Source organism: Cavia porcellus, unplaced genomic scaffold (assembly GCF_034190915.1).
Source record: "Cavia porcellus strain 051 isolate PalLab524CR breed Dunkin Hartley unplaced genomic scaffold, mCavPor4.1 scaffold_27, whole genome shotgun sequence".
Taxonomy (NCBI): Eukaryota; Metazoa; Chordata; class Mammalia; order Rodentia; family Caviidae; genus Cavia; species Cavia porcellus.
Window position 1 is genome coordinate 22204768 of NW_026947510.1, and position 12978 is coordinate 22217745.

Here is a 12978-nt window from a genome sequence, read left to right on the forward strand (position 1 = left end):
TAAGACTTGAAACACAGAAATATAGAAAAATGACAAAACAAAAGACCAAAATACAATCTCAAACCTCCAGCCTATCCCAAGAAACCTCTATGTACATAGAAGAAAATATATGCCGTACACCTGAAATACCTGAAATAATAGCAACTGAAATAAAGAAGCAACTCTGGGAAGCTTTAAAAAAATTCAAACTAAAAATAATCTCCCAGGTAAAAGAAGAAATGATAAAGAGATGCTGAAAATATCTAAAAAAGACACAGTTAAAAAATTAGAGGAACAAAACACAAAGATAGAATCCCTGGATGAACAATATAAGAAACAAACAGAACACATGAAACAGATTCAAAGAGAAATCAAAGAGAAATCAAGAAATCAAAAATGCCATTGAAAGTTGTCAAAACCGCCTAAACGAAAGTGAAGTTGGAATTTCAGATCTCAAAAACAGGGATTGCAGCTAGTGAACATGAAAGAAAAGATCTTTTAAAAAATAATAAGGAATCAGGAAATAATTCAACAGCTGCAAGATGATGCAAAGAAAAACAACATACGACAGATGTGGATAAATGAAAAAGAAGGGGACAACATAAAGGATGTCAAGAGGATATTTACAGAAGTGACAGCTGAAAATTTCCCAAACATGAGAATGGAAATTGACATCAGGATCAGTGAAGCATATAGAACTACAGATAGCCATAACCAAAATAAAACTACACCCAGACATATAATAATAACCATCCCAGAAACCCAACATAAGAATAGAATAGTAAAAGCTGTCATAAAGAAAAGACAGATCACCTATAAAGGAAAATCTATCAGAATCACAGCTGACTTCTCAGCACAAACAATAAAGTCAAGAAGAGCATGGAGTGAAGTATTTCAGATCCTAAAGGAAAATGATTTCCAACCTAGACTGATGTACCCTGAAAAACTGTCCTTCAAAGCTGATGGAGAAATAAGATACTTCCATGACAAAGAATAGCTGAAGAACTTCATGATCACCAAGCCACCCCTGCCAAGAATACAGAAATACAGTTTAAATACACTTTGGAAAAAACCACTAAGCAAAGCAGACATTAAACAAAATGGAAAGATAAAGATGCAACAGCAGAAAGGTAACATATCAACAATAAACCCATATGTAACAGTGATAACCATTAATGTAAATTGTCTCAATTCACCAATTAAACAGACTGGCAGAATTGATCAAGAAACAATACCAACCATATGCTGTCTGCAGGAAAACCATCTAACCCAAAAGGACACTCACAGACTAAAAGTCAAAGGATGGAAAACAATACTTCATGCAACAGGAACCCAAAAAAAAGCAGAGATAGCTATTCTGTTTGGATACAATGTGAACTTCAAACCAAGAATGATTAGAAGAGATAAAGAAGGTGATTATATACTGGTTAGGGGAAAACTTCAAGAGGAAGAGATAACAGTCTTAAATATGTATGCACCAAATTCCAGAGTACCCAGTTATATAAAGCAACTTTTAATAGAAATAAAAAACCAAATTAGCAATAATGGAATTAGAACGGGATACCTTAACACACAATTGAGACAAAAGGACAGATCAGCCAGATAGAAAATCAGCAAAGAAATAACAGAACTGAATTACACCTGTGGACTTGATAGACATATACAGAGTGTTCCATCCAACTACATCAGAACAACACATTCTTCTCAGAAGTACATGGGACATTCTCTAAAACAGACCATATACTACCCACAGAACATATTTAAATAAATGCAAAAGAATTGAAATTATCCCATGCATGTTATCAGATCATAGTACCATGAAACTAGAAATTAATGATTAAAAAAACTGCAAAAATCCCACAAACACATGGAAATTGAATAACACACTCTCGAGCAATCAGTGGGTCACAGAGGAAATTAAACAATACCTACAAGCAAACAAAAACACAAATACAACTTACCAGAATCTGTGGGATGCTATATGAAAGCTGTCCTCAGAGGAAAATTTAGTGTACTGACATCCCACATCCCACAGCATGAGTATAAATAAATAACCTAATGCTACACCTCAAACATCTAGAAAAAGAAGAGCAGGTCAAGCCCAAAGCCAAAAGAAGGGAGGAAATTATAAAAATCAGGGCAGAAATTAATGCAATAGAGACTAAGAAAACAATCCAAAGAATCAATGAATCAAAGAGTTGGTTCTTTGAAAAAAATAAATAAAAGTGATAAGCCCCTAGCCAACCTTATTTTAAAAAGGGAAGAAAAAGCTCAAATTCATGCAATAAGGAATGAAAAAGGTGAAATCACTACAGACTATCAACAGAAGATCACCAACACCTATTTCAAAAACCTCTATTCTCATAGGTTTGATACCACAGAAGAAACAGACAGATTCCTAGAAACATGTGAAGTACCAAAGCTAGGTCAAGAAGATGTAAAACTGCTGAACAACCCAATTTCTATTAATGAAATTGAAAACATAAGTCCTTACCTACAAAGAAGAGGCCAGGGCCAGACGGATTCACTGCAGAATTCTACCAGAAATACAAAGAAGACTTAATGCCAACACTCCTCAAACTCTTCAGTGAAATCAAGAGAGAAGCAATCCTTCCTATGTCATTCCTGGAAGCAAATATTACTCTAGTACCAAAGACTGAGAGAGACCCAACTGAAAAAGAGAATTACAGGCCGATCTCCCTAATGAACACAGATGCAAAGATCCTCAATAAAATATTGGCAAGTAGGATGCAGCAAATCATCAAGAAGATTATACACCATGACCAAGTGGGATTCATCCAAGGCAATCAGGGATGGCTCAACATACGTAAGTCAATAAATGTAATCCACCATATCGATAAAGCAAAAAGAATGACATCATCATTTCTATAGACGTAGAAAAAGCTTTTGTTAAGTTCCAACACTCATTCATGATAAGAACCTTACAGAAAATTGGAATAGATGGTCTTTACCTCAATATGATAAAGGCCATCTATGAAAAACCAACAGCCAGCATCATACTAAATGGCCAAACCTGAAGGCCTTTACCTTAAAATCAAGCACAAGACAAGGATGTCCCTTATCACTGCTCTTATTTAATATATTACTAGAAATACTAGCCAGAGAAATTAGACAAGAGAGAAAAATAAAAGGGATAAAGATAGAAAAAGAGGAAGTTAAATTATCGTTATTTGCAGATGACATGGTACTCTATATAGAAGACCTCCAAAATTCCACTGAAAGACTCCTAGATATAATAAATAAATTCAGCAGTGTAGCTGGATATAAAGTCAATACTCAAAAATCAATAGCATTCCTATACACTAACAAAATCACAGAGAGACAAATAAGACAACACACACCCTTCACACTAGCAACCAAAAAAATGAAATATTTGGGAATTATTCTCACAAAATAAGTGAAAGGTCTATATAGGGAAAATTATAATACACTGAAAAAAAGAAATTGAAGAGGATCTCAAAAAATGGAAAGACATCCCTTGCTCATGGATAGGAAGAATAAATATTGTGAAAATGGCCATTCTCCCAAAACTGTTATACAGATTCAATGCAATCCCAATGAAAATACCATCAACATACCTCATAGATCTAGAGAAATCATTCCTAAAATTCATCTGAAACCAGAAGACACCTAGAATAGTAAAGACAGTTCTAAGAAGCAAAGGCAAGGCAGGAGGCATCACAATCCCTGACCTGAAGTTATACTACAAAGCAACAGTAGTAAAATCAACATGGTACTGGAATAAAAACAGAGCTGAAGATCATTGGAACAGATTAGAAGATACAATCACAACGACCAACACACTCAACCACCTTATCTTTGATAAAGGGGCTACATGTGTTTACTGGAAGAATGACAGTCGGTTTAATAAATGGTGTTGGAAAAACTGGCTCTCCATATGCTCAAAACTAAAACTAGACCCATGCCTATCACCATGTACTAAATTAAAATCTAAATGGATCAAAGATCTTAATATTAAAACAAACACTAAATCTATTGGAAGACAAATTGGGTAAAAAACCTTGAAGATGTAGGGGTAGGTAGAAGATTCATGAACTGCAATCAAACTGCATGGGAAATACTTCAATACTTCAGAGTCAATAAATGGGATCACCTCTTATTAAAAAGTTTCTGCACGTCAAAAGAAATCTTCAGCATAGTGAGAAGAAAACCCACAAACCAGGAAAAAAGCCTAGTGTACTGTCCCTCAGACAAAGGACTTCTGTCTAAAACATATAAAGAATTAAAAAAAATCAGACCCCCAAAATTCAAAGAGCCAATCCAAAAATGGGCATCTGAGATGAATACACAATTCTTAGTTGAAGAAATACAAATGACAAATAAATACATGAAAAATGTTCATCATCATTACTCATTATGGAAATGCAAATTAAAATCACACTGAGATTCCATCTCACTCCTGGAAGAATGGCCAGGATCAAGAACTACCAACAACAAATGCTGGATAGGCTGTGGGGAAAAAGGAACTCTCCTGCACTGTTGGTGGGAGTATAGACTGGTACAACCATTGTTGAGGTCAGTATGGAGATTTCTCAAAAGGCTGGGATTGGAAGTCCCATTTGTTCCAGCTATTCCACTTCTAGGCATATTCCCAGGAGACCTGAAAACATCATACCACAGTGATATATGTGCACCTATGTTTATAGCAGCACAATTTGTAATAACCAGATCTGGGAAACAACCTAAGTGTCCATCAACTGAGGAATGGATAAAAAAAAAGATGTGGTATTTTTATACAATGGGGTACTACTCAGCTATAAAGAATGATCACATTGAGATATTTATAAGTAAATGGACACAACTTAAGACCATACTTATAAGCAAAATAAATGAGACTCACATTTATAAATATTGAATAGTTTCCCTAGTGTAAGAAATGGTAAGAATACATAAAATTATGTGGTGATCATGACTCCCCACTATATTGCTTTGAAGCTTTATAATGTTTTCATTCATTAGTTGGAATGATTTTATTCTGGGTTGATTTTATTGGCTGTGATGAACAGCTATTTAGAAGAAAACAAAACGTTATAATAGCTAGTGATGAGTTATTATCATCTTGTTTTGAAGTCCCACCAGGCTTTTGTTCTTCTGTCTCCGTCAGTTTTATCATGTTGTATCTTACTGGATTTTATTATATGTGATAGTATAAACAAATTTTTTTTATTGACAAGGAGATAACATAGTAACCATTGTTAGTTTTCTGTTAGTTGGTTCTGAATACCCTGTAATACTTTCATTCTCTTGAATGGTTTTACACTGTCTTGTTATGTTTGATACTATTGTGTATGAAGGTATACCAAATATTTCAAAAAAAGAGACACTATGGTCGCTAGTGTTATGTCAGGTTGTCTTGTGGTGAAACACTATGTTGCTTAAATTGTTCTGTCTTGACTTGCTTTCTTATGTCCTCTTTTATTTTAATCTTTTTTAAAATAAAAAATAGCCAAAGTTTTCTGGTAAAAAGAAACCACTAACAAGGTAAAATTAAAGCCCACAAATGGGAAAAAATTTTAGCCAGTGTTCCCTCCAAGGATTTTTTTCTAGAATATATAAAGAACTGAAAAGCATCAGCCTACCCAAACTCAAAGACCCAATCCAAAAATGGGCATCTGACATGAACATGCACTTCTCAGAGGAAGACATACAAATGGCAAATAAATATATAAGGATACATTCCATATTGCTGATAATTCAAGAAACACAAATTAACAACAGTGAGATTCCATCTTCACTCCAGAAAGAATGACTATCATCAAGAAATCCACCAAAGCACATGTTGGCAGGGCTGTGGGAAACAATGGAATTCTTCTCCACTGTTGATGGGCATGTAGGCTGGTACAACCACTTTGGAAATCAGTGTGGAGATTCTTCAAAAACTAGGATTGGAAGTCCCATACAAATCAGCTATTTCCTTTCTGGGTATTTTCCCAGAGGAATTGAAAACATGCCACACAAAGTGTGTGCACCCACGTTTGTAGCAGCACAATTTGTAATAGCTAACTCTTTTTTGTTATTTAAAGAGAAAAAAGAGAAAAAAAACCACAGCAGTAAAAGGGTACAAGTAGTACCGAATTTCAAGAAAAAAAAATATACAGTAAGAAATCACTAGTTAATATGTAATAGCTAACTCTTGGAAACAACCCAAAGAACCATGAACCACAAAATGGATTAAAAATATGCGATATTTTTATACAATGGAATATCACTCAGCTACAAAAGAGAATAAACTTGAGGCTTTTATTGGTAAATGGATGCAACTAGAGACCATACTCATAAGTGAAATAAATCAGTCTCACCTGTATAAATATCATATTGTGTTCCTAGTATAAGTTTTAAGAAAAAGAATAAATAAAATCCAAAATAGACATTGCAAAAATGAAAGGGAAAGAAAGTGTTCAAAGGAAAGAACAACTGGAATAGGGGAAAGGAGAAAAGAAAGAAGTATATGTTTACACACACACACACACACACACACACACACACATATACATATAGAAGGCATATTTAGGCATATAGATAGATAACTGTACAACTAATCTCCCTGAGTTCATCAAAAAGAAGTTTCTATTTTTATTGTCTAATTGTTCAATCATTTTTTCATGCCCAAATCTTGTAATCTGGAAACTGCTTTCAAGATAACTATATGCAATATATTAACTGGTATTAATTTCCTATTTTTTGAAATTCTGTATCTTTTTATCCTTTTTTTGTTTTGCTTAAATAAAAATTGTACATATACAAAAAAAGAATCTGTCATGATTTTTATGGGTTTTTCTTTATAGGTGATTTGTTTCTTTTCTTTAACAGCTTTTAATATTCTGTTCTTGTGTTGAATTTCTGGGATCTTGATTATTATATTATTATGGGTATAGATCTATTTTGGTTGTAGCTCGCTAGAGTTCTGTATGCCTTATTTATCTGAATATCATTTCCTTTTCCTATGCTTGGGAAGTTTTCCCTAATTATTTTTGTGAATAACCTTTGTATTTCATTTTGTGTTTACCCCTGCTTTTTCACTCTCATTTTTAAATTCTTAAGTTATAGATCCTCTTGTCATCCTGTAGCCTTTGTATTGATACTTCCTGGTTCCTTATTATTTTTAAGAGATCTTTTCTTTTGCAATCACACATTGCAAAGCCTGTCTTCAAGGTATGATAGTCTATCTTTAGTTTCTTTCAAGAAATTTTGCCAGTTTTCAATGGAATTTTTAATTTCCTGGTATTCTCTTTGAATCTGTTTCACGTGTTCTAGATTTTTAAAATATTCTTCATTGAAAATTTTTCTGTGCTCCTCCATTCTTTCATATCTGTCTTCTTGAGAGATACTTAGCATTTCTTTTATTAATCTTATATTTTGCTTTACTTGTATTAGTATTTCTGTTTTGAGTTCTTCTATAATGTCATGAAGATATTTCTTGACATCAGATGATAATTGCTTCTGATACTACAGGTATACTGCCACCACTCTCTTCTGTGTTTACTTTTCCTGGGCCAGTATTGTTTGAGTTGGAGTCTAGAGACTTCCTTTTGTTTCTCCTTCTCGTAATGTTTCTGGATTCTTCCAGACAAGTGGATAAATGGGGGGGTCCCCAGCACTTCCTGTATTGGTTATAATTACTCTGAAGCATACTGGCTAGGGATTGCTATCCTTCTCAGTCTGCTATTGACCACTGACTTACAAGCAGGGGTGGTGCAGGCTGGCCCCGCCCTTCTCAGGTGGTCAACCACTGTAGGTCTTCACCATGTTAGTGCGCGCCATGCAGATGAAACTGGTTTGGGATAGCTTCAAGGGAAACTTTGTCCTTGGCCTTGGATCACACACAGGGGCAGGACTCAGTCCAAGCAATTCTCACCAATCTGCTCTGTGCTAGGAGTGGCTAACTGACGCCATTACAGATCTGGATCTGGACTTGACCTGCCTGACTCCAAAATATCTCCCAGCCAATCGCCCACTCCTGCAGATGGACTGTGTGCCTCGCACTCACTGTGGGCCGGAACAGATCTCCTCGCTGTCTCTCCTTTCTGCTCCACCACTCCCTTCTGCAACCGCATCCTCCCACCAAGGCCCTTGGGCTTGCCAGTCCCCAGCTTCACCGTGATGGTGTGTCCTCAGATTCCATTCCAGTGGGCATCTCGCACATAGTAAGACTGAGTCTGGTGAGAGCACGTCTGGCTACAGCTTTCTGTCCATGCCTCTGCTTTTATTTTCTTTTTCTTTTTCCTTCTTTCTTTTTCCCTGCTTTAGTTTCTCCCTGGGCCATGAGGATCCATCTCCTTTCATCTGGTCCTCTCCATGATGTCAAATTCCAGCATCTGAGCTGTTTCTCCCAGAGAGGCTCTTTACTTTGCTACTTATTGATCCACCATCTTCCCAGATTCTCTGCCTATTCTTTTAAATATTGATTCCTTCTCACTCTTTTTATTTTTTACTCTTGAGAAATGGCTGTTAGAAGTTCAGAATATACCTTATGTATGTTATAATTCCTCTTTCAGGTTTATTGCATCCTGCATGAGTTACTGAAAACTTTCCAAGCTCACTAATTGTTAGGATTGTGCCTAGTCTAAAAGTTATGCTATATGTTAATTTTTTCATGCCATGTGTATATCAACATGCATTTTTTATTTCTAGAATTTTTCATAATCTTATTTTTAAACCATTTTTGCTTTATTCACAGCTAAAACATCTGGCTATTTATACTTGCTATTTACATGTACCTATTTTTTTGTTTTTGTAGTATAATTTTGTTGTGTTTCCCTCTGACTTTAAATTTTGTATTTTAACAGGTTTTTCCTCTCAGTGAGTTTGTTTACTTAAAAATTGGTTTCTATGGCTTAGAACTTTAGTTTATTCTATCATCTTGAATGAGAGGATTTATTTTTGAAAAGTTTATATTAGTTATGCAGAATAAAGGTTTTGTTTTGGCGCAGTCACACATTTCTGCATTCTGTTTTTAGAGAACTAGACTTTGCCATAATCTGACTTTCAGGATCCCCCAGCCTTTTTGCCCCTCATGAGGTGAAGGATATTGCACATATGGTCACTGAGTGACTGGGAACCTGACTCATGTCACTGTTCTGTCCTGCTATCTCAAACCTTGGCCCCATAGGAAAGGAAGAAGATACAGTTTTGAATCTTCTGTTCCAGGTGAGGGAGCCCCATTTGCAGTCTCCTCCTCTCCACCAAGCCTAGGTCAGAGACTGCATTACAGGCCAAGTGTTTCAGCTCCTTTACGTTTTAGGCTTCTTCTATTTTTGGTCTTGGATTTTGAGGCAGCTTGTGATTTCTGTCCTTTTAGCCAATATATATCCAGCCTGTCAGGTCTATTTTGATATTGTTAAAATATTTTAATTATATTTTACAGTATCTTACTTTTCTCAAGTGCAGGCTTGAATCATGAATCCAAAGCAGCATCCTAACTGCAGATCTTGGTGCCAGGTTAAAGGAGGATCAAATGTTTTTTGCTCCCCACATTGCTTTATTGGTCCCAAAGTTTGAGATATGTGCAGATGAGGAAAGAGGTGTGGCTGTGCCATTAACAACACATTGATCAACAATAATGTCTAGATTATTGGCTTCAAAACTATTGCAGTTCCTGACATTGGTAAAATTGATCCAAAATCTGGCTGTTCTAAATCAACATAGGTAATACAAGGATAAAATATTTTCTATGTAAGATATCCTTTGAAACTGAAGAATATGTTTATGAGGGTAATAGATAGATAGATAGATAGATAGATAGATAGATAGATAGACAGCAAAGTGAAGCAGTCAAGTCAGTTTGGTATACTAGTCTGGACTACAAGAAAGAAGTCCAGGTTAAAAAGTAATTTGCTACTTGAGGTAATCAGCATCATTGATTAGATGAGTTACTGAAAGTGAGTGTTGAGAAACAGAAATGGAAGCCCAGGGCAGAGTCTGAAAAACATCAACTTTTAGGAAATAGAGGAACCAGAACTGAAGACTGAGGGACTATGGCTAGAGGGAGGAAGCCTAGGGGAAATTGATCTATTCCAAGCCATGTGAAATAATGTCCCCTTGCCAGAGAGTGCTGAACATTCAAGAAAATAAACTAAACTTGAGTGTGACCACACAGAATTCTTTAATGATCTTAACAAGAGCTGTTTCATCAGAAGGAGTTGGAAAAGATGGCAGAGACAGGAAGAAGATATAAGGAATATGGATTGCACTTTTAGCCGGACAGCTGTGAAGGGATGAGGAATGGAGCAAGGGCTGAAAAGGATGAACGTTCAAAGGAGAGGTTTTTTAAGGTGGCAGAAGCTGGAGCCTCGCTGTCTGCTTCCAGAAGGAAGTGGCTGGTGCTCTTGGGAGGAAATCCTTGCAGCAGCGAGTCCTGGAACAGGCATGCAAGTAGAGCTGGCTATCGATCAAAGGAGACTTTCTTCACCTTTTGCAACAGAAAGAAAGCAGAGAGTAGATTAATGCAAAGATGAAATTCTTTCTATCATTTATAATTACTCAGTGAAATCTGCATTATGGTCATTAGCTTGAAGTTCTAGTACAGATCATTTTTCCAGATGCATGCTTCCCTCTAAGGTTTCTACAAGTTCTATGAATCAATATTTATCTGAGCAGGTTTAAAGCACATCTTTAAAGAAGCATGGGTGAAGGATAAGGGCTCTGTGAATAAAAAAGGCGATTAAATTTTAGTAGGGGCTGAGCAACTATAACACGCTGCTCCAGTTGTTGCTAGAATTGATCGGGTGACCTGGCTGTACAGGCTGGTGTGTGCTTTGCTCAGTTTCTTTGGAAGCACACACTTGGACAAATACGTCAAATTGTAGATAAATAAAAACTGCTCTTTGAGGGCACACCAGTGAGAGCCAGTATTCTCACTGATTCTACCAGTCATCTTTGTTACTGAAATTTAAAGATAGATAAGAAAACTAACACAAAAACGTTAATGAAATTTGTGTTTAAGAAAGATTATACTCTTCCCCAGTGGCACTTGAATCACCTCAAGTGATAGACCTTGACATTTACAACAGTGTTTTTATCCAGAGTTAAATCAAATAAAGCTGTTCCATTTCAGCAGTACAACTAAATAGGATGAAATTTAGCATCAAGCACCAGTAGTTGTTTCCTTTTCCAGTGTGTAGAACTGAAATACAAGTAGTGCTATAATAACCGCCTCTAAGGGTTTTTATGACCTTTGACAATACACAAAAGAAACATTTATAGTCTGAAGCTATGTCTCTCCAGTATTACAGAGTAAATGAAAAATATCTGGTTAACAAGCTGTCTTTCAGACAAGAGAACAAAAATCATACAGAAGGGTTCTGACTTCACTTTCTCCAAATCTTATGGAAAATAAGCATTTAATAAAGCAATGTTAACCAATTCTATACGATTGAATGAAAAAGGGAGATGTTAAAAGTGTAGGAATATCTCAAAACATGTATAATAAATTTTTTTAATATCTCAGTTTTTGACCAGCATAAAAATAAAAATAAATATTCTTAATTCCATAGTAGTGAAAATTTAGTGAAAGCAAAATATTCACTCATTTTCACTCAAGAAATATATCTTGAATATATCCTGTAAAAACTTAGTCTAGGAGCATATCAGTCATCAAATTCTAATAACTGAAACCCTCTTCTTATAGGGTTTATGTGCTGATCCAAAGATTCAGAAAGCACATAGATTTAGAGAAATAGTATGTTAGATAGTAAAAATCAAACAAGGTAAGGGGGATTGAGAGACAAGTAATGGAAAAGTGGATCTAGTGTTAAAAGTTTTCAGACCAGGCCAGGGATTTAGCTTAGTAAGTGCCTGCTTGGCAAGTGCAAGGTCGTGAGTTCAATCCCCATTACCAAAAAAAAGTGTTCAGACCTCTCAACCTAGGGCTGGATGTTAGCCTGCTAGCTCTTTATCTGGGCATTAAGGATTTAAGCCAGCATACTCTGAGGTCAGAGTATGCTGGCTGTAGAGGCCCTGCTAGGAGGAAGCCACTGAGCTCCAGAGAAATGAATGTGAACAGAAAGACAGTGTCAGGAAAAAGTGGGAAGGCACAGGCATGGACCTTACCCAAGTGACTGGTGAGGAGGGATAAGGACTAGACAGGTGACATTTTTAAAATTTATGTTTCAAAGAGACCATTCTTGCCATGTGCAGCAATCCAGTAAGAAATAATGGCACTTTAAAAATGAAAGTGATAGTAATGGGACAGATTAGAAATAAGTATTTAATGCTTTATTAAACATGCTCTGATTAGGAATTAAAAAAACAAGAGTATTGTGTTGTTTTAAGAAACCCCCTTTTCACTAACATATCTAATCAGTGCAAGACAAATTTTTTATCTACTTTTACTTTATGGTCCAGGCTTCCTCACACTCCTGTATGCTCCTGTATGCTATTTTACATTGGCTTTCCAGATTTGCCAAAGTTAATAATGACCCTCAAAGATACCTAGGTCTCATCTCTCAAACCCGTGCAGGTCATTATGCTTGACAAAAGAAACTGTGCATGTGTGATGAAGTCAGGGATCTTAACATGGGAAAATTATCCTGGATTAACCAGTAGGCTCCACATGTACTTACAAGAGTCCTTGCAAGACAATCAGTGGGAAAAAGAAGTGTGTGAAAACAGAAGCAGTGATTAGAGTGACATGACTATGACCCCAGAATTCTGCAGCCTCCAGGACGGGAAAACAATGAGGAAATATTCTCTCCCAGCAACTCTAGAAGAAACCAGTCTTGACAGTGATGCCTTGACTTTAGCCTAGTGAAACTGATTGTAGATTCCTGGCCTCCAAAACTAGAAGAAAGTAAAGTTTTACATTGTCACTCAATCTGAGATAAATCTATCATAGCAGCAATAGGAAACCAATACGTAGATCCACCCCCCCCACACACACACACACTTCTTTACCCCACCCCATGCTCTGGAAAGCCAGCTATAGTACCTCAGTGCTGACCTACAGCTGCACCTCTCTGT

General features: G+C 36.2%; 1 protein-coding gene across 20 annotated transcripts in view; it reads left to right on the forward strand.

Annotated features, from left to right (window-relative positions):
• Window positions 1-12978, forward strand: part of Myo3a (myosin IIIA) — a 180717-nt gene that overhangs the window by 71147 nt on the left and 96592 nt on the right. The window lies entirely within an intron of this gene.